We start from the raw sequence: 22,146 nt of genomic DNA on the forward strand, positions 1-22,146 counted from the left end.
TGAAGGAGTTTGATTGGGGATCAAGTATGGTGATATGGCATAATCAAGATTATCGAAAGGGAATCATGCAAATTTAACGATGGATTTATGGGCATTTGGGCTAAATTTATTCCACCTGTGGATAGATGAGGGGTTATGCACAGACTTCCCCCTCCTTAGGTGGAAGTAATACATGTTCTCAAAAGCGTGCTTCCTCGGCGCAAACATGGCACGAAACATCCTCAACATCAACTCCATGCCCCTGAGCCAAGTCCACACTATCATGGCAGTGATGGTCCTAAGGTCGTTGGGTACCAAATGATTGATAGTGATACCGTACCACTCTAAACTTGAAAAAATGCTAGTAGACACAGATTTCCCCTCCTCGGGGGTCCACAGTCGATCGCCTACATCAAGAACCCTCAGGTCATAAGACCGGGGTATGTGGAGCCTTCTTGCCAAGGATTTGACCTAGCTCATGTCCAAGGAGCTGTTAAACTCTGAACGCGGAACACCAGTATCAGCCATCCTTCAGGAAGAACTCCCTTCCACCGGTCCAATGATGATTTCCACAACATCCTCCTTAGAGAGAGGAGATCCTTTGGGCTCCCTCGACGATGCCGATGCAGCGCTTTCATGGGGAGAGTTATTCCCCTGGCAGTTGCCCTCATTACCCCTTGAGGCTAACATTTCCCTTAGGATAGCCACCTCTCCCCGAAAGGGTGCTACGGCTAAGGAACCTAGGGAAGACAAAGGGGAAGGGTTTGTAGGGGAGCTCCCTCCTGAGATGTTTGGGAGTTCATGGCATTCAAGGCCGGAGTCTGAAAACGACATAGTCAATTACCTAAGTGAAGATGAAATGTCCTGAAGAGTGGAGGAACTGGGGAAGTCCTAGTGTATTGAGAGCTGGGGAGCAAAGTTCACTCGATAGTAAGGACATTTAAGTTCAAATGAAGGAGAAAGTCACTACTAGGAACCCTATTTAAAGGAAAATGGACGGCTTGGATTTCTTCGAATCTGATAGCTGAGACATCTCCACTTCCACCATCCAATTGTAATGCCCAAGCAATGGTTTAGATCAACACGAATCCAACGGACATGGGAGCCCTCTACTTCTGTGAACTAGTTCTACTGCACCATCTATCACATGCCCTCAAAAGACAAAACGATGCTGGGTGGACCGCGAGGCTCGCCCGCAGCAACTCATCGAGCGAATTGTAGGGCCCACCCATCACGAACCACCGGGCTGACCGCTTGACCAGGCTAACACACGCCTACTGGAGTGACCATCCCCAGCATGGTATTCCCCTAACACAACCTGACCGTGCATGATACGGTCAACCCTCACCAAGCCGAGGCATCCGCACCACATGTGCTTCCGAACCAAAGAGGGATGACACACATGGTGAAAATGACACCACTGTAGGACTCCCCTCGGCTGATGAATCCGAAGGCATAGTGACCACTACTCCTAATGACCGAAGCCAAAGCCTTACCTTGGCTGTTACCCTCATTACCAGCCGAAGCCAAGGCCTTGCCTTTGCCTCGGGAGTGGGGGGGCAAATGATGTGGGTTAGCCAAGCCCAGCCCATTGCGGTCTAGGAGGCCCAACCCACTAATGACTAACAACGTTAGCCACAGCAAAGGGATACCTTGCTGTCCTCATATGGAGCCAACCGTAGGACGGTCAGGCATAACCGCTAGGGGCTTGCCACCTAACCTCATATGGCCCTCTTCTGGTGCATTCATTTTCACCTACCTCCAGCCCACTCAAGTGTAAATAAGAGGTAACTCCCCTTAATGGGTACCGGAACTAGGAATTTTGACATAGCTCCCTCATTTATTTTCCACACCTACCTTGTTTCCTTAGCATTTACTCTTGGAGACTTGGTGCATCCGAGGACAGTCACTAAGACCTCGTCTGCCCCCCCTCCTACTTTACACCTCGTACTGACTTGAGCGTCGGAGCCTCTGCCTTACGTCCCCACCCGAGGCCTCTGACACTTCGCATTTTGCAGTACCTTGGATCTCCAGGAACCTCGCCACCAGAGTGACATCTTAAACTCCTCGTCTTCTACTATCCTTGGAAGGAATACCTCACCTTGGCTTAAGGTCTTCGGCCTCGGCTTACCTCTTTCGAGGCTTCTAAGTCTTCGGCTTGCCTTCGGAACTTGGAGAGTGAATTTACCTCGTTTCCCTCAGCTAATCCGTGCAATAACAAGATGCAAATTAAAAGTCTTCTCCAATCAAAATATTTTTCTACCTAAAAAAATTGCCATACATTTAAATCTCAAATTAATACGTCTTCATTTCAAATTGATAGATTCTTTAATACAAATTCCATCATCTATTCTCAAAATATTTGATTTACAACAACTTCTCCCAAGACTCAAGACTTGAAAGGCTTGAAAGGCTTTCCAAGTTATCAAAGACTTGTTGAAACTGTAGAAAACCAGAGCCTTGAAAGGCTTCATACTACATCAAAGACTTGTTGAAGGTTTTATCTGTGGCATATTACTATTGATTGTGTTATGGATGCTGTTCCAAGCTGTTGGTACATCATGGTTGTGTTTACCCTCATATGTAGTTATGATTTCTTTTGGGTCCATTGAATCTCTCTCCACATGCTTGCGAACATTACATCCAGCATTTGTGCATTTATAGTAGCTCCTGTTGATAGTAGTGACATGAATAAGTATCTTGATTTATGGAAGAAAAAATAATTTTCACTCAACATACTACTGCCACTTCAATTCATGTAAGCAAAAGGAACCTCTGAAAAGTACAACGGATAGGAAAGAAAACCTCTACCCAGTGAAATAACCAGCACTTTTTAATGAAGTCTTTCTTGAGGGTTCAACAACTTGGGTTGGGCCAGGATTGATCTCAACCCAACACAATGCACCCCTAGCTTCAATTCAAACCTTACATCTAAATCCTTTACTTAAAAAAATCTCATGATCAGAATTTGAATCTTACAATTCAAATCGTGAGTCTTACCATTTACATGATTCAATGATTTGAACCAATTCACTTGAGACCTAGTTCTCTACTTTTTTGTTCATTTGCTTATTTTAGTTTGTTTTTTTTTTTTTTATAAATAACAGGAAACATTAAAAGGAACTTCTTTTAAAAATCTTACTAGAATAAGATTTATTTAGGTTTTTAAATACTTATTTAGATAGGTTAAAGAGCCATTATTTTTTGCTTCAAATCAACCTTCAATATGCAACTCAACTAAGCCATGTCCCAACTATATGGGATTGGCATTATTTTTCTATATATACTCATTTATTTAATTTTTTTTGATAGATTTCTAAACAAACAAAAATTGTTCTTATTATTTTTCTATGATTTTCAGAACAATGCTTTACAGAACAAAGTCATAGTCAAAAGGTTGGTGAGGGAAGTGAGATTTGCAGAATCAGAACAAGGAAACGATTCTCATGGTAAAGAACAGATGGGCTAGTTCATTTGTCTTGTTTACTCCCATGCAAAATAAACAAAATAAACGAAACCCATGAGCCTAAGGCCATACCTTCTTTAAAACTTAAAAGGTCAATGTCTTATGATAAATTAAGCTTTGCTCCATGTTAGAACCCCTTTCCAGTTGGAAATCCATCTTGGAATTGAACCTGAGAAATTGTTTGAATCAAGTGAGACTGAGTAACAAATTTATACAAATTTTAACCACTGAGTATGGGTGTATAAATATATCCTAGTTAATTGGACCATAATCTAACATCAAGACACTAATTTTATAAAGAGATGAACAAATTGGTAAATATTTCATACAACCTGAAAGTATTCATTAGTGCCAAGCTTTTACCTTCGGCTTTGGAGGCTCTATTAGACCTTGCCTTATCATCTCCTGCCTATCTTTTTCCTTAGCTAGACGACGCTGTGTCTGCAATTTCTTCTGCTCCTTCTTACTCAGTTTCAGAGGTTGTGGAGGTGGTGGGGCAGGTTCAGCTGGGGGCTCAATTGGGAGTAATTTTTAGTTTATCTTCAGTAATTTTACCTTCAATGACATCACAATAGGTTCTAGAAATCAAAAGTGGCAGATCCCTGATTATTCAAAGCATAAATTATAAGATAAGCATGCATAATTTGTTCATATATATCTTACTATCATATTAGATACAGACTGCTCAGACAAGTGAAAACTAAAAGCCAAAATTATCCTAAATTGTCCAATTAGCAAAAGCATACATACCACCACTCCACATCAGGGATTGGGTCCTTTGGCTTTTCTTTAGTGACAACTCTCTTTGATACTTCTATCATATTCGGATTGATATTAGGCTCTGCCTTTGCTTTCGCCAACTGTGCTTGCTTTTTTTCCAGCACTTTAGCTTGTGCTACTCCAAATTGACTCTGAAAAAAGAGTTGTGAGGATTACCCAAACAAGAAAACAGCCTAGCAAAATGGTTAAGTTGCTAGAGAGACCCATACCTTAAATCTAATCATCTCTGCCTGTTTTGACCATTCCTCTACAAACTAGAATGTCATCCTCTTAGAGGCCTCCAAAGCTTGGTCTTGTTGATACCCATTCTTGCATCAAAATGAGGATTATTTTCTGGATCCACATCCAGCTCTGGTTTAAGAATTTGAAATGCTTCCTTTTTCTGTTTGTCGATATTGACCTGGAAAAAATAACATAAAACAGTACTTTACTAATGAACAAGAATAGAAATGCCAAGACAACCAGATGGTAGTGACCCAATCCCATCTTGGCATTGGTAGGCGGTGCAAATCCTTTTCAATTCCCACCAAATCAACTTTTTGCCTTTTTCTCACTTTCTTAAAATAAATGAAACATATATAAAGCAGATAGCCAGGTGAACTGGCAAAGAATGTAATGCCTTATTGAAGTGAAAGGATGCAACCAAGACTGGCAAAGAATGATTTATACCTTTAAGTTACTGAGATTTATGAAGGGAAGGGAGATCCATCATATGGATGGCTGAACCTTGTAGGGAGGTTGGGCGAAATTTCAAAAATTTTCTTTCTCCCTTTCGGGAATCCTATTCCCTAATTTAGAAAACAACATTTTCAAGGTTCGTTCTTGAAACAAGGCAGACCAGATTTGAAAGCAAAAGGAAGAAAGTAGGGATATACCTGATACAGAATAACAGTAACTCCCAACATACGTGTTCACGCCAAAAGAGGTGACCAAAACCCGCTTCTACTGAAGATGACACAACTTATGGTGAAGCAGGATCAGCAAAGTGGTTCTTCAGCAAGAACCCTAATTCTTCAACAAGAATCACGCAAGGGGCTGGTGAGCACGACTTTAGATTGTTTCTTATAGCAAGAAACAATATCAAGAACTATTCTTGATCAGATCCATAGGTGGAAATCGAACTGGCTAGGGGAGGTAAGAACTGGAGGAGAATTCTGCAGATTGCTGAGTGTATGAAACTAGTGAATTCGCCCCCTATTTATAGTCTTCTTTGTATCAGTTTCCTAATCCAATTAGGAAAGATTTTCTTGATCCAAATCTGAAATTTGGATCTAGACTCTTAAATGGATAAGTCTTATCTTATCCTTCAGCTAATCCTAATCAAATTATAAACTAGAATTCGCCCCCTTTTAATTAACTTACTTAAGCCCAATTCGAAATGGGCTTTAGAGCCATTTAGTCACATAGGTCACTTTCCCTTTAAATGTTGGCTAGCTTGGCTCTCTTTGTATGGCGTGGGACCCTAGCATTGATCTACACATCAACCACATGGGTTCAGCCTAGTGTTTGTTAAAAGCCCTGGCTGAATTCACTATAGAACACAATGAACCATTGAGTCCATCAGCATGGGCTATTAATGGGTCCAACATTTACACTAAATGGTCCTTAGGTCCAGCCACCTTATGAAGGCCCAAGGACTGAGGGCAAATGCAAGATTAGCCCATCATGTATAACCCTCAATGGTCTTACACTTAACCTCTCAGCCCATAATGATCAAACACTGCTTGACAAAAGAGGATATCTCCCTCAACTGCAAGGTACAGTGTTGCACTCTCTACTCACATGGATTCCGGGAATTAAAACCTTTTACAAACATTTTGTGAAACCATAATATATATGTACATCTCTATATAAATATATTTTGCAAAACAAATCTCAACAATTTGAAATTCTCTACCAGCAGTTTAGGCTTCCATAAGAGAGAGTGCACTCCCCGACCATTCACTTTGTTTGACAAAGGGGCTGATCCTGTCACTATGATAACCCACTTAGGTGAATTCTCGGACTGCCCAAACATACCCAGGTTTTGACATGGTCAAGGATCTCACTGATTGGTATATCAAAGATAGCCCAATCTGACACCTAGTGTAGTACCATAGTCGAGTCTAGGGGTCAGGTGTAACATTCTAGTTTTGTCTATCTATCTCCAAGGTCCAACGCAATACTGGAATTTGGTTTGGCTTAGGGTTTCAAGAAAACTTACACTATATGTACCTCAGGTTTCACCATGGCAGCTGAGAGAAGCCACCCCAACCCACTTGGTGGCACATCAGTGTCAGGCTTGGTAGGATAAATCTCCCTAGATCTATCCAATGGCTGTGAAGATTCTAAACTAACACAAGTCTCATAAGTGTCCAGTTTAAGGGTATTACACAAAAACACACCAAAATAACATGAATCAATTATGCACTTTATTCATTTACAATAAATGTTAATAAGTACATCAATCTGATTAGAGTTAAGGGCATACACTGTTTAACAGCTCCCACTTGCACTTAGGTCCAATCGGGTACAAGCCGGATTCCCATACTTTCCACATGTTTCTCAAACACTTTCTATGTCAATGGCTTAGTCAATGGGTCTGCGAAATTCTAAGATGGACCACTTCATCCATAGGCAACCTCACTTACGAATTATGCTCAAAGTCAAACTGTTTGACAGTAGAGTCAAACCAGATGTTCCAACTCCTAGAAGCTTGCTTAAGACCACATATGGATCGATTAAGTTTGCACACTATGTGTTCCTGACCTGCAGCTATGAAACCTTGTGGTTACTACATATAGATATCTTCATTAAGATCTCCATTTAGAAATTTGGTTTTGTCATCCATTTGCCAAATCTCATAATCATGGTATATGGCTACAGTTAATAGGATCCTAATGGACTTAAGCATGGCCACTAGCGAAAAGGTTTCTTCATAGTCGATTCCCTCTTTTTAAGTGTACCCTTTCACCACAAGATGAGCTTTATAGGTCTCAACGTTACCATTTGGGCCCTTCTTCCTCTTGTAAATCCACTTGCAACCAATTGCTTTAACCCCAGTGGTAGGTCTAGAAGAGTCCTGATATTGTTGGTCTCCATCGAGTCCATCTTGGCTTTCATGGCATCTACCCACTTCAAGGAATCTATATCCAACATAGCTTTTGTATAAGTCATAGGATCTTCCTCACTTGTTGTGGCTTCCACCAAGTAGCTTTTTTGGTCATAGCCATAACGAACTGGAGGCCTGGATACCCAAGTTGACCTTCTAGTTTGGTTATTATCTAGAGCTTGTGGGACATCTCCCACTATCCCTGAGCTCTCCTCATCAAGAATAACTTCCTGATGATGATTATTCAGGATGTAATCTTCTTCCAAGAAATGGGAATTTTGACTGCAAAACACCTTTTGCTCTTTTGGGCCATTGAATAAATATCCTATAGAGCCTTTGTAGTAGTCTACAAATAGGCAACGATTGGTCTTGGATTCCAATTTGTCAGCACTTGTTCTTTTAACATATGTCGAATGGTGCACCCGGGATGCATCGTCAAACACCCGTGGCACCCGTTTAGAGATTTATAAATTTTCGAATCCTCATGTAACCTTAAACAATGTAGTATGTGGTGAGGAAGGGATCGAACCCATAGGGAAGCAAGAATAAAAATTATTATTTTTGTTACGAACAAATAAAGGGAAAATAGATCTGGGATTTACAGAAAATAAGAACATAAAATTTATTAATGTTGAAATTAAATATTCTGAATGGAACAAGGGAATAATTATAATTCAGAAATTAAAGAACACTGAAATCAACAAAAAAAACAAATAAAAATGATCCAAAATTCGGATCCAGTGGCGGTATCTGTCCGGGAAGATGAAATACACGCCTTCTCCCTACATTCGGCCCCCGAACCCCTCAAGACACCTTAGCCTTGAACCGGATGAATTCAGATTTGTAATACACACAAAAAAATAGAAATTAAATCTAAAAGATTGCTAGAATAAAAATAACATAAAAGAAAATAAAGAAATTGAAAGGGATGACTGGTCAAATCCAGTGGCGGTAGTTGTAGATTGGCTCGACTGCTTGTAGGAACCCCTCCTGGAAAGATCTGAGCATCATTCCCTTCTACAACCCTTGAACTCCTCAAGAAACCCTAGCCTTGTAAACTGGGTGAATTGACCAACTCCTTCTCCAGGGCCCTTGTGGTCCTTTTCATAGAGAAGGGTGGACAAAATTGGGATTAGAGAGAAAGAGAGGGGCGGCTAGTGGGTTTATGCAGAAAATGGGTGCCCCTAGGGTTTAGGAATGGAGGATTATGATTAAACTAGAAGGATCCTACGGATAGAGTGAAAAGGAGAGGGCACCTATAAGTATGGAGGGATGGGATTTAAGATCCTAGGATTGAATGGTGGAGATTAGGAGTTAGGTGGCGCCCTAGGGTTAGAATGCTGAAGAGATGGTGTCCTAGAATGGAGGGTGGAGATTGCAAGGTGAAGATCTAAGGGTTTGAGAGGTTTCTAAGGCTTGGATAGTTGAGATTAGATGTTAGGGAGGAGTAGAAGGTGAAGATTTATGAGTTAGGGGTGGCTAGGGTTTGTTAGAGGTGAAAAGAATGAGTGGGGAAGTGCCCTAGGGTTTGTTAAGGAGAAGGGAGTATGCTAATACAGTAGGAGGGGTGCCTTTCTGGGTTTAGCAGATAGGAGGCGCCCTCCTGTGCTTAGCTTTTCACTGAAACACCCACTTTCTCAGCTAAAATTCTCACCAGCTTCCTAAAATCTATAGAAAACTATAAATTTCTCAGTTTTTACCCAAAATTTGCATAGGGACCCTTAAAGGTTACAACATTGAATTAACCAGAAAAAGTGTACAGATTAGTCAGTCTAAGGTCTAAAATAACCCTAAAATGATGCCCTTAAGGCATCAAAATATAGAGTTATCACACCCCTAACTTAACCATTGCTAGTCCCTTAGCAATGTTGTCTTAAAATTACACTGAGTAAAGAGATCATTCCCATTGCAAGATCATCCCTAACAAAATTAGCCAAATATCCTGATTCCAGAATTCTCAAACTTTGTATAGATCAGTATTGGGTTTAAGGGGTAAAACCATCCTGCTTTGAACATTACAGAAACTTGGCGTAAAAATGTTATATACCCTTCCATTTGCAAACTATCTCAATAAGCTGAGATTGATTTTTAAAATCAGGTGGGCATTCTTCTTATCATTTCTAACAGTGGATTTCTACCCCTAAACTTGATATGCACACACATTTTTATTGCTACCTTCCACTGTTTGATGCGAATCTCGATATTAACTTAGGTGAAGAGACCTGATTACTAAGTGTTAGGTAAGTATCTTTGGCATTCCCTTTCCCATTTGATGCAAATCTCGACACTTAACTTAGGTGAAAAGACCCGGTTACTAAGTCTAGGGTGTCCATTGACCTTTTATTCTCTTTTTTTTTTCTTGTGTGTGTGTAAAATTCAGCACTGTTTGGGGTAGTCCACTATCTCTATTAACTTGTGACAAAGGGAACAATCAAGAGGGTTTTTCCCAAGGGGTTCAAGGTCTACCAACTAGTCTCGAATCAAGAAAACAAAAATTCTAATCCTAAAAGCAAAAGCAACTGAAAACTACATTGGGTTGTCTCCCAAAGCGCTAAGTTTAACGTCTTTAGCCAGAAGCATTCACTCACTTCTCACATCTACACTTCTAGACTCGCTTTCTTCTTTACACAGACAGGGTTCAGATTGGGCTAACCAAATGGTAGACAGGGTATCCACAAGGTCGTCCACTACATCTACCTTGGAGTCATTTTCCCTTAGGTTTGGATACTTAGTGGCACTAAGTACATTTAATCGGACTTTCTACTCCCCAAATGAAATGTCCATTTCTCCCAATTTATAGTTGATGTTTGCATTGGCAGTTGCTAGAAACATACGTCCTAAGATTATCGGGTTATGGTTCAGTTCCTTGGTTGGGTTCATGTCTAGGATGATAAAATCCAATGGGAAGTAATAATCCTTTACTTTGACAATGATGTCCTCAATAACACCTCGAGGAGTCTTGACTGACCGATCAGCGAGTTGCAGAATTACCAGAGTAGGTTTTAACTTGCCGATCCTAAACCTTTCATAAATAATAGAGGGGAGTAGATTTACACTGGCCCTAAGATCCAATAGGGCCCGATCGAAAATGATTCTAGAGATAACATAACTTATTAGGGGAGCACCAAGGTCTTTCATTTTCTAGGGGAGTTAGTTTAGGAAAACTGCACAAACATCTGCCGAGAGCATCACTTTTTGTGGTGCCAATTGTGGCTTCCTCTTTTGAGTACACAGCTCTTTCAAGAACTTGGCGTAGGCCTGGACATGTTGGATCGCATCGAGGAGAGGGATGTTAATATGGAATTTCTTGAATAACTCCATGATCTCCTCATTGCGAGTCTCTTTCATCTTTCGCAATGACTCAGCTATGAGTGTAGTTGGAAAGGGAACTATAGGTCAATTCGCTATAGGTTCTTCTACTAAATTTTCCTTTCCTTTTTCTCCCCCCCCAACTTATGGTCTTCTTGCTCCTTTTCTTCTTTATTGATGTTTTCAAATTTCTTTTTCTATATGGGTCCTCTAAAATCCTCCCACTCCTTAAGGTCGTAATAGCCTTGGCATTTTCAAACTGAGGGTTCTTAGGAGGTGGTTGAAACTGCTGTGGAGGAAAACCCGGTGGCTGATTTCTAGGATTTGCAACCGGTTGACTCGGTAGTTGTCCCACTTCTCTCCTTGCATTGGCTTTGGCTAATTATCCTATTTGGCTTTCTAATCTAGCGATGGACTGTTGTTGAGTTAGAATTAACCGCTGAATCTACATGAATTTGTCATCAACTATACTAGTCTGAGGAGGTTGTGGGTAAACCTAATAAGGTTGGACCGGCTGGTTCCTAGGGTAAGTCTGCTAGAATTGGCCCGGTGTAGATGGGCCCGGTTGCTGGTTATAGGTGAAGAATTGATCAAGATTTTGGGCTAGAAGATTCACCTTGTCCAATTTTCTAGAGATTGCAATCAGGTCCATTCTTGCCTCAGGCTCTATACTATTCCTGACTTCGTAATGACCTGCCCTCTTTGAGGGTCCCACCGACCTTTCATAGGAATATAATGATGCATTGTTGATGGAATTTTCACTCAATGTTTCAAAAAGAGCATACGCTTCATCCTCACTTTTACTCATAAATGCCCCCTACAGCATGCATTTACCATTTGCCTGTATTGATCAGTCAAACCTTCATAGAACGCTTCGACAAATTGCCGCTTGGACAGGCCATGGTGTGGGCACTTTCTCAACAACCCTTTTATTCTCTCCCAGGACTCATCAATTTGTTCACCAGTGTTTGGGTGAATCTAGTGATGGCTCTTCTCATGGTGTTGGTCCGTCCTATAGGGTAGAACTTTCTAAGGAATTCTTGCTACATTTCTGCCCAAGTTCTAATAAGTCTCCCTATAGTTCCCAACCCATGCTTGGCCTTGTCTTTCAAGGAGAAGGGGAAAAGAGTTAATCTAAGGGCATCATCATTAAAGTTTTGGATCCTTACAGTGGAACAAATTTTCATAAATTCATCTATGTGTTTGTACGGGTCCTCACTCGGGTTCTTGTAGAAAGAGGGGAGCATCTAGATTGTGCTTGATTTAATCTCCTACGACAAGGCTTGGGTATCCAGCAATTGTATGTAGGATGAAGGGTTATATTGGGTCGGAGTGAAATACTCCTTCAGCTTTCTAGGCTGCTCATCATCGATCCCGGCCATTTGGTTGCATTGCTGGTGATGGAGGGATGGAGGCACCTCTCTATCTCAGGTATGGGTTCTACTATTTCTCTCCTCAAGGATCTTCTTCCCAAAGAAGTCCCTTTTTCTTCTTTTTTGAAATTTGAAATTTAAATTCAAATTTAGGTTTTGAAATTTAAATTCAAATTTGAATTTTTAAATTTAAAAAAAAAATGCAAGCATTTCACACACGGCCTAGGGGTTGACCTAAGGTTTCCTAAACTAGTGGTTCAACTAATGTGAATCCTCTCAAATTCACATGGAATTACACCACTTCCTTTGGTTAGCTAGGTAAGAGGTAGGGATGTGGGAGGCTCCCCTTCCTCTCACAAGGACCTAATTAAGTAACCACAAAAACCGCTTAGGCTTAGCTGGTTAACCTCTTTCCTTAGACACCAACCACCAGCTATGGAAAGTAATTACAAGTTTTCCTAAAATTCAGCACACTTTTGAACCAAATGTGTGGGGCTTCCTAAAGGATCTTGCTATCCAAATTTTAAATTAAAGGTTTAGGGTGAACCGCACATGAAAGGGTGGTGGTTTTTGGGCCAAGGAAGGGTGATGAAATCCCCACCTTATCTTATTTAAATTGGATTGCCCTTAAATGGATTAACAGGAAAACACAACTATTAATCCTAAAAATGAGATCGCGTCTGCTGAAATAAGAAATAAAAGACAATAGAAATCACTATTCTTCAAACTAAAATCATGCCAAGCAAGAAAAATTAAGACACGAAAAAAATACAGGAAAAATTAATTCTGAAATGAAAAAAATAAAAAATAAAACTCATGCGAATAAAGAAATAAACAGATAACTAACTAGATCTAAAGACAAAACAAAAGAAAAAAATAATCCTAAAAAAAATATAGTCAAATCTATTAAGAAATGAAAATAAAAATAAATAACCAAAGATTCGAAAACACTAATCTACAAAGATAAATTCGAAAATAAAAAGAAAACTCATAAATAAGTTGGGATGATAACACCTGAATCACTACCCAATTTTTTCTTTTTTTTGTTGTGTGCACAGTTCGACAATATTCCGGCACCCCACATTCGGCTGCTACGTCCTGTGAAAACAAAGAAGAATTATGAGAGTTTTATTTCCAATGATCAGAAAACTAACAAAATAAAAAAAAAATAATGTAAATGGTTCTGAAACAAAGAAATAAAATTTTTAATCCGTTGCTTCCCTGGCAACAACGCCAAAAACTTGTTGCACCCAGGATGCATCGTCAAACACCCGTGGAACCAGTTTAGAGATTTGTAAATTTTTCCAATCCTTGCATAACCTTAAACAACGTAGTACGTTGTGAGGAAGGGGTCGAACCCACAGGGAAGCAAGAATAAAAATTATTATTTTCGTTTTGCACAAGGAAAAGAAAAATAGATATGGGATTGGTAGAAAATAAGAACATAAAATTTATTAATGTTGAATTAAATGTTTTGAATGGAACAAGGCAATAATTAAAATTTAGAAATTAAAGAACATTGAAATCAATAAAAAAACAAATAAAAATAATCCAAAATTCGGATCCAGTGGCTGTAGCTATTCGGGAAGACGAAATACACGCTTTCTCCCTCCATTCAGCCCTTGAATCCCTCGAGACACCTTAGCCTTGAACCGGACAAATTCAGATCTGCAAAACACACAAACAAATAGAAATTAAATCTAAAAGATTGCTAGAATAAAAATAACATAAAAGAAAATAAAGAAAACGAAAGGGATGGCTGATCAAATCCAGTGGGAGTAGTTGTAGATTGGCTAAGTTGCTTCCAAGAACCCCTCCTAAAATGATCTTGGCATCCTTCCCTTCTATAACCCTTGAACTCCTCAAGAAAGCTTAGCCTTGTGAATTGGGTAAATTGACCAAACCATTTTCTAGAGCCCTGGGGGTCCTTTTTATAGAGAATGGTGGACAAAACTGAGATTAGAGAGAAAGAGAGGGGTGGCTAGTGGGTTTATGCAGAAAATAGACACCCCTAGGGTTTAGGAATGGAGGGTTAGGATTAAACTAGAGGGATTCTATAGCTAGAGTGAAAAAGGAGAGGGCGCCTATAAGTATGGAGGGTTGGGATTTAAGCTCCTAGGGTTGAATGGTGGAGATTAGGAGTTAGGTGGCGCCATAGGGTTAGAATGCTAAAGAGATGGCGCCTTGGAATGGAGGGTGGAGATTGCAAGGTGAAGAACTAAGGGTAGGAGAGGTTGTTAACGCTTGAATGGTTGAGATTAGATGTTAGGGAGGACGGTGAAGATTTATTAGTTAGAGATGGCTAGGGTTTGTTAGAGGTGAAAAGAATGAGTGGGAAGGTGCCCTAGGGTTAGCTAAGGAGAGGGGAGTATGTTAATACAGTAGGAGGGGTTCCTTTCTATGTTTAGCAGATAGGAGGTGCCCTCCTATGCTCAGTTTTTCATATTAACATCCCTCTCTCAATTGGAATTCTCACCAACTTCCCAAAATCAGCAGAAAACTCTATAAATTTCCTAGTTTTTTCCTACAATTTGCACAAGGACCCTTAGAGGTCATAACATTGAATTTAACAAAAAAAAAAAGGGTACATATTAGTTAGTCTAAGGTTTAAAATACCCCTAAAATGATGCCCTTAGGGCATCAAAATACAAAGTTATCACTGGACAACCCTAAATCTTCAAGTGCCTTACATTTGGTTTCTTACCAGTCCATAGCTCATATGGAGTCTTAGGAACGGATTTGGTTGGAACCTGGTTCAGTACATATATCGTAGTCTCTAGTGCATACCCCCAAAAGGATGTAGGTATTTCCAAGTGTACAAGAAGTGATTGGACCATATCCAATAAAGTCCAATTTCTCCTCTTTGACACACCATTTAATTGTGGTGTAACAGGAGGAGATAACTGTGAAACAATCCCATTGTCCCTTAAGTAGTCACTGAATTCGTCAGATAGATATTCACCTCCTCGATCTTATCAAAGGGTTTTGATCTATCTCCCTAACTATTTTTTGACCTCTTGCGTGAACTCTTTGAACATTTAAAGGTTTTAGGTTTATGTCTCATTAGGTACACGTAACCATACTGTGAATGATCATCATTAAATGTTATAAAATAAACGTGTTGGTTACGTGTCCTAACATTTAGGGGACCATGTATATCAGTATGTATTAGGTCAAGCATGCTAGTAGATCTTTCAGACTTACTTGTAAATGGTCGTTTCGTCATCTTACCCTGAAGGCAAGGTTCACAGTTTGGAAAATCTTCTATAGTTAGAAAATCCAAATGACCATCCTTTACCAACCTTGTGATACGATCTATGTTAATGTGACCAAGTCGATAATGCCACAGGCACATAAGATTAACTGTTTCACGTGTTCTTTTCTTGGGGATTAATTCCGACGTAGTTTTGGTTAGGTTGGTTTGAAAAGAAGGATAGAGAATATAGAGACCATTCTTAAGTTCTCTGTAAGTAAGGAATTTATTATTCCATTTAATAGTAATCACATTACTAAACAAAATAGAATAACCATCCATGCACAATTTTAAAACAGAAATCAAATTTCTTCTCAAATTCGGCACATAAAAACAATCTTTAAGAGTTACAATTCCTTCTTTGAAATGTAAATCTATAGTTAGGGGTGTCAATCAGACTGGATTTGGTCCAGTCCAATCCGATCCAACGTTGGTCCATTTACAAATGGACTAGACCAAATTCAATTTGAATCTATACAAACTGGATTGGATCCAATCCATTTGAAATGCAAACGAATTGGATTGGGACCAACCCGATCCAAACTAAATGAATATTCAAAAAATACTTGAAAACCCAGTAAATGTGAAAAAGTTATAGAAATATATTAAATTTTGTCACAAAATATAAAAAACAAAAAATTACTGTATCAACCATATATTCCAGGTAGAAATTATTGTATGTAATTAACATTCTTTTCAAAGAAATTACTGCATCTGATCAACAAGACCATGTTACTCACTCCTCTTTTGATCAACACTCCCTGTCATTATTTTCCTCAGAAAATCAAACACCAAAAAATTCCATCTCCATTTGATCAAGTACGATCAAGAGGATGGATGAACAACTGCTACCAGAGAATAAAAATTCTAAAACCACATAAACCGTTCTCCAAACCACCCAAAAGAAGTTGATGTAGTATTTTCCATATAAAGGAATGCTAACGGCATGCTCCGATGGTTATGTGCCCTAAGCTCTAGGTCCTGGTCCACATTCCACATTCCAGCACCTGCCATTTCCAACCATCGACAGCAAGCACATCATCAAATGGTAATTTTAATGCACTTAACCTTGAAATCCATGAAAAAAAATGATGCATCCATCTTCAGAAGAAACCAAGATGACCTTGATTTATTTACAGCTGACATGTATTGGTCTGAGGTCAAGAACAAACTAGAATGGTATTGGTCCACTATTAGGACACTTTTGGTGGATAAAAGATGAGTAGGCAGGGCAGAGAAAAAGGAATCTATAGCCTAGATGTTTCTCCTTTGAAGAATCCAGCCTGGTTATAATCTGCATCATGATGTTATTCCACTACCAAAAACAAGTCCTGATGTTACTTTGCCCCTCTGCTTATAAGAATAAGATGCATGCTTGTTTTTGTCAATAGCTACTTGCTTCTACAGATGGTTATATTTTAACTATCTCTTGAAGCAGTGGAGTGGGATTTAATGTCTTGTCTCTAATTAAACAAAATTTATTTTCCTCCTTTTCATCATTCCATAGATGAATTAGCTTTCAAGACTGCTGGAAGGGATATTGTCCAAAACTCAACATGAGTTTTTAACATTTCTCTTAAACTCACAACTTTTCAAAACATCCGAGGAGCCACCTGTTAGAGATATTTTGCTATCCAAAATTCACCTTCTGTCAGGTCATCGTTAGTGGCCATGAACACAAGTTGTCCAGATGGACCATTAAATATTTATAAGGACCAAATTACCCTTAATGTTGTGGAGGTGGAGCTTTACTGTTCATTTAATTTGCCTATGAACACCAACCAGAGAGGAGTAACTGTGGCCGCTGAACCAGTCCGGCAGCCTCCCTCCTCTTTTTCTCTCTCTTTCCCCCTACAAACGAAAAGGATTAAAACATACCCCAACACACAGACCTGTTTCCTTGGAATGTAAAAACATTAATCCAGATGTCCATATCGATCTTATTTCTCGTTTCTTCACATTCAACAAGGCACACAAGTTAATGTGGTATTAAAGATTATTTGGTTACCAAATACCATTGACAACTAAATTTCCTTTAGGCTGTGTTTGGTTTGATAGAAAATGAGAGAGAGAAGTATAAAGTTGAGGGTATGTTATTAAGAAATTTCACAAATTTGGCTAAGAACTTTTCCTTGGGAATTCCACAGAATTACTTAAAGAACTTTATCCCAACTTCCTGTTTCCTATTTACTGGTAAACCAATTGGAGGCTTAAAGCACTATTCTTTTTACTCAAAGAAAAAACAAAGGAAAGAAGAGAAGGCATTTATTTTGGGAAAAATACTGATATGCATATCCTATCATTGAAACAATTAGAATAATAAAATCTTTTCGGGAAGAATAATTTGGAGATTCAAGAATATATAGTGTAGTATCTAAATGAATTTTGTGACAAGATAACAGAAAAAAAAAATCTGTTACCTTTAAGTGAATGTCTTACTTTTGGATAAGACACTTAGGATATTAAGTATCCATTTGGATCTTACCTATACCCAAAACAATTCAATTTGAACACCTCTGTTTTACTGAACTAATCCCCCTTCCTAATTAACCTCTCTCAATCAAAATGCCCCAAATCCATGGTGATGATCATGGCATTCCCGGCCAGTTCCCCACCTCTAGCTAGCTATCCCTGCTTGACCTAATCAATATTCTGCTATACAGTCACAGTATATCTGTAAACATGACACAGACATCCAAGGGAGAAGATGAACGAATCTCGAGATAAACAAAAATATCACAAGTTTACACATCAAAGTCCATTAAAGATAAAGGCTATCTATGACTATATATCAACTGATAGGGGACCTCTCCCTCTCCCTCTCCCTCCCTCTCCCAGCTCCTATTCCATTTATTCAGATGAAGGACCATCCTCCTCCTCTTCCTAATCCTACTCTCCTCCCAGTAAGAATTAACCAAACCTAATAACATTTACAGGAACAAATCAATTTTGTTATTATGTGCATATAGACATAGATGGAGGACCACGTTGCCTCTAGTGAAACAATTACACAATACCATATAGACATAGATGGAGGACCCCATTAGAAAGATCACTCACAAATAAAGAAAACACTAGAGCCACGTCCACACCAATCCACTGAGAATTCAAGCATTATTTTCACAAATTTCTCACTCATATTTCTCCTCAGTCCTCACCATTTGAATTTCTTGATTCGGGCATCAATCAAGCTGAATGATGTGCACGTGTTTGGGATCCTAACAGTCCAAATCCTGTTCATGAAACAATTTGATGAACAAGGGTCAGCCTAAATGATGACCATGTGTGTAAAGCCTATTAATCTGGAGCACCAAATTAAAACCGACATTTCAAAATAAACTTTTCTTTTTTTTTTTGTTTTTTTTCCTTTTTTTCTTCTTTTTAATCTTTTACTCTAGGAAAGTCTCCGAGTGCTGCAGTCCATCACCACTACTTTGAACAAGTCAGCCACTTCAGCTGGTTCAGTCCATCACCACTACTGTTAATCTGGAATACAGAAGTTGCATTTTCTTTGGAACCCTTCACAGGTATTTGGTTAGCACAGCCTCCCAACAGAAAAGTCTGACTCTCTAGGATTTGCCCCCAATGGAAGACCCAAGTATCTCAGGCACTCTTGAATTTCACACCCCAAAACAATTTCAGCCTCCTCTAGAATCCCCCTCTCCAAACCCACCAATTTACATTTCCCTAAATTAACTTTCAAACCTGTAACCCTCTCCCCTATCTCTAGAATCTACCTTAAAGCCCTCACATCTTGTATTCCCCTAACTTCTTCCAGAATCAATGTGCCATCCATGAACTACAAGTGGGACAGTACTTGGTTTTCTATCCCCACTCTAAAACCTCAAAATATATTTCTTTCACCATTCCCCTTCAACAGTTCATTAAAAATTCCATCCACTACTGTAAATAACATGCATGACAAAAACCTCAATTTGGTTTTAATTCAGATTGTGTCCAACCCAAACCTGGTCCATTGACAACCTCACAGACCCACTCTTATCATTTATCAATAGACTAGACATTGGTTCAAAACTTCAACCCAACCTAGACCACTATGAACCATTACAAATGGACTAGGTCCAATCCAATCCAAATATTATAACAAATATTTTATAAAAAAAATATTATAAGAAAAAAATACCTATGAAGCAAAAATGTCAAACCTAGATGTGTGGCATATGCTCCAATGTTATGAAACAAAATGTTTGCTTTGTCAAATTAGATAAACACAAACACTTTGCAAATCAAATAAGCTAATTGTAAACCATTTGTCAAAACTTACATGTTAGGTTAGTGTCAGTTGTAGAAGCCACACATATAGGAGAGGTAGCAGTGACTTCAAGATCCAATTCTGAAACATAATAATGCACAACCAAAAACATACATTAGAAACTAAAACATATAAGTAAACATAAATGTATAGGAAAGAGAACAACTACTTCAAGATCCAATTTTTAACTTACTTTTTGTTGTTGGAGCTTCTAACCAGTCTTGCCCACAAACTAGAGCCTCCACTATTTCTGGAAGCAATGAAGTACGATACTGATCCACTATTCTACTCTCAGTACTAAATGTTCCCTTAGATACTACAGTTGATACTGGAATTGCCAAAATATCTCGTGCTGATCTAGAGAGCTTCGGAAACTTCAGACCATCAACTTGCCAGAATCTCAAAATATCAAACTCTTCACCTCTAGGAAATAGTTTTTCTTCAAGATAAAGATCCAACTCTAACTTTTGAGTCCCTAGACAACATTCCGGATGCTCTACAGTCAACCACCGATCAAAACCGATCAAAAAATCTAAAACACCACAAATCCTCAATGGCTAAGATGCAATACTAGAGCATACGAGTGACCTATCCTCTGTATCAAAACCCACATACTCTGAATATAGGTCATTCATTGCCTCTCTAACTCTTGTAACATGTCTCTCAGCAGTCTCTCTGTAAATGAGATTGTAGTAATACGTTACAATCTCATCTTGAACCTAGGAACGAGTACAATGACAATCGCAAGCACCAAAGAACATTCATCCTAATATTTATCATATTTTTGCTTCATTCTATTTTCCATTGAATGAACATACTCATGTTCACTATCCAGCCACTGAATCAATAAAAGTTTGATTGTGCAAAAATTAGGAAAAAATACATTTGAGGTTAGGGAAGTAGTACTTGAAAAGTTTTTTGTATAGATGTAAAAAACTTGCAAACAATCTCGTACCACTGCCCCCATCTCCCATTCCTCATCAGATGGTAGATTCTTATAGTCATGGTTGAACTCGGCTAGTTGAAAAAATGCTTCCTTCAACTCTAAAGCTATATCCAACATATCATATGTAGAATTCCATCGCGTTGGACAATTAATAACCATCCCTCTCTTATGTTGTACTTTTTCTTGGCTTCTTGTATTGTCAAATTTTTGCTTCTTATGGGGTGTGAGTCTTACATATTTAGCACTTTCTCGAATCTTATGCAACAACGGTGATATTTCTCTCAACCCATCTTGCATAATAAGGTTCAATATGTAAGCAGCATATCTCATATGAAATAGGTCACCATTCAATGAGAGCGAACCTTTAACACAGAGCCGGTTCCTAAGCTCCCTAACCATAATATCATTGTTAGAGGCATTGTCAACTATTATAGAACATATTTTTTTATCAATGTTCCAAGTCAAGAACCTCTCCATAACAACTTCATATAGAGTGTTTCCATCATGGGGACACTCAACTACCATAAATGCAATAACCTTCTTCTTCAACTCCCACCCATCATATATAAAATGTGCTATTAAACAACAATACCCCAAATTCTATTCCAAAGTCCACATATCAGTAGTTAAGCTAATCCGATAATCCAAACTATCAAATTATTTGTGCAACTTCTCCTTTTCATCCATGTAAATCTTCATGACATCATTCTTTATTGTATTTCTACAAACAAACCTAAATGATGGCTGAAGATTATTGACAAATATCTGAAAAAATTCTTCTTCAACTATGCTAAATGGATGCCCATGCTTCATTATCATCTTTGCTAAGTCCATTCTACTCCTATCATGGTCAAATTTAAACTCCACTTCAGCTTGTTGTTTACTAGTGCACACTTCCTTCATTTTAGGACATCTTGGTAGATGACTCAACAAGTGGCTTGTGCCTTTACTACTTCCACCCATATGTTGTTTTCCACAATATATACAAATAGCTTTCTCCTCCCCAGAATCCAATCTTATATTTTTTGAAGTGTTCCCAAGCTTTAGATCTAGTCCTCCTTCGATTGAACTTGATGCCATAGATGCTTCATTGACATCTTCAGAATTGCTTGCATTTTCATTGCTAGGTTCATTCATCCTTGATGCAGAAAGACAAAAAACAACAAAAAGAATAAGATACATAATTGTAATGACTAAATATTCAACCAAGGTGAAAATGAGAATGAAAATAAATATTCACAAAATTGTAACAACACATTTCTCATAACCCCCTTTCCCCCTCTATGATTATACCAGTCAAGGAAAAGTTCAGTTCTGCTATAAACCAAAAGTGAACTTAGGCCCCATTTGGTTCGCGGGAATAGGGATCTGGAATCAGAATCGGAATGTGCTACTTTGATTCTAACTATTAGGTTGGGCGGAATCGGAATCCCATTCCATTCTTGCTGGTTGAATGGTTAGTAGTTCGATCGCCTAGGTCAGCAATTTTTTGGCAAAGTCAACGTATTTTCATAAAAAGTGGTCCAACCCAAAATAAGACCTAAAATTATGACCAGTTCTTGGGTCAAACAATTTGATCATCCAATCCGGTCCAGTTTTTAAAACAGTGGTTTTTTGTGTTAGTTTTTCCATTGGTTTATAAGTAGTTTTTGCTAGTCTCAAGATGTTTGAGAGGG

At 38.7% G+C, this 22,146-nt stretch overlaps 1 non-coding gene and 1 pseudogene across 1 annotated transcript; one reads left to right on the forward strand and one right to left on the reverse strand.

Annotated features, from left to right (window-relative positions):
• The first annotated feature begins 11,520 nt into the window (after positions 1-11,520).
• Positions 11,521-11,626, forward strand: LOC148846319 (small nucleolar RNA R71). Its single transcript, XR_016102699.1, has one exon. It is a non-coding gene; the product is annotated as a small nucleolar RNA R71 (small nucleolar RNA).
• A 4,492-nt stretch (positions 11,627-16,118) lies between these two features.
• Positions 16,119-21,607, reverse strand: LOC148846320 (zinc finger BED domain-containing protein RICESLEEPER 2-like; annotated as a pseudogene).
• Positions 21,608-22,146: the final 539 nt, after the last annotated feature.

The sequence above is a fragment of the Nelumbo lutea genome, chromosome 7 (assembly GCF_056320005.1).
Source record: "Nelumbo lutea isolate HS-2025 chromosome 7, American lotus-T2T, whole genome shotgun sequence".
Lineage (NCBI taxonomy): Eukaryota > Viridiplantae > Streptophyta > Magnoliopsida > Proteales > Nelumbonaceae > Nelumbo > Nelumbo lutea.